Source organism: Arachis duranensis, chromosome 9, assembly GCF_000817695.3.
Source record: "Arachis duranensis cultivar V14167 chromosome 9, aradu.V14167.gnm2.J7QH, whole genome shotgun sequence".
In the NCBI taxonomy this organism is placed as follows: Eukaryota; Viridiplantae; Streptophyta; class Magnoliopsida; order Fabales; family Fabaceae; genus Arachis; species Arachis duranensis.
This window is the reverse complement of record NC_029780.3, coordinates 27,821,089-27,822,353: the sequence shown is the minus strand read 5'-3', so window position 1 is coordinate 27,822,353 and position 1,265 is coordinate 27,821,089.

Sequence of the window (1,265 nt, the reverse complement as noted above, 5' to 3'; positions counted from 1 at the left end):
GTAAACAGAATATAATTAATATCTAATATTTTAATAATTAAATACGTAAAATAAGTTAATAAATAATAATAATTAATACCTAAAATATCATATATATATATATATGTTTTTGATATTGTCCAAAATTAAGTTAAAATTATATTCAAAGTCTTAATACCGTAATTGAGGTATAATTAATAACTAAAATTTTAATAAATAAATACCTAAAATCAGTTAATTAAATAACAACAATTAATACCTAAAATATTGAAAAGAAATTTTTAATAAATGTGAGAAATAAAAATAAAAAACTAATAAATAATTTTAGATGGGAGAATAGTACTTTTATTATATGAGAATAGTATTTTCTAAAAATAAAGATATTTTTTAAATTAGTATAATTATACATTATTATTTAAATACTAATTATAGTATAATTATAATAAAGATATTTTTATAAAATAAATTTAAAAGAAAAAATAGTGCATTCATTTTGGCGGAAAAATGGATTAATAAGGAATCGACACCTCACTTCTATTAGTTGGGAAAAACCCAGTTTTAGTATATTAAGTATATAGATAGATTATATAATATATTAGGGGTGCGGATAGAATAGGATAAAGTATACCCTAAACTCGTACCCTATCCTAGGGGTGGCAAACAGGGCTAAATCCGCCGGACCGGCCCGCGTAACCCGCCAAAAAGGCGGGCTGAGTTAGAAAATTGGGACCGCCAAATAGTAAAAAGTCCGCCTAACCCGCACCGCTTAAACCGTGAGCTTTGGCGGGTTTTGGTGGACTTAGGATTTTTTTAGCAAGGGGTATTTTTACAATTTTTTTTACCAAAATCTAACTTCTCCCAACCCAACTTACAAGATAATGAAGATGAAAATTGAGTATTTTGGATTATATTTATTTTGTTTTAGAGACAATATTTATCATTATGTTTTGGATTATGTTTATTTTACTTTGGGAACAATATTTATAATTATGTTTTGGATGAAAACTTGGTTTAAAATTATATTTATTAGATATTTATAATTACAAAGACTTTAATGTTTGTGAATATAAAAATTATAATTTGTTTATACTTTTAAAAATTATAATAGTTAAAAGTAAAAAACAGAAGAAATTTTTTTATGCCTTTATATATATTATTTAATAGTTAAAAGTAAAAACAAAAGAGGATATTTGGCGGGTTTAGCCCGCTAGCCTACTAGCCCGCCAAAGGGGGGCTTCTGGCGGGGCAGGGCGGACTTCCCCACTTGCCACCCTTATCTGTTTGGG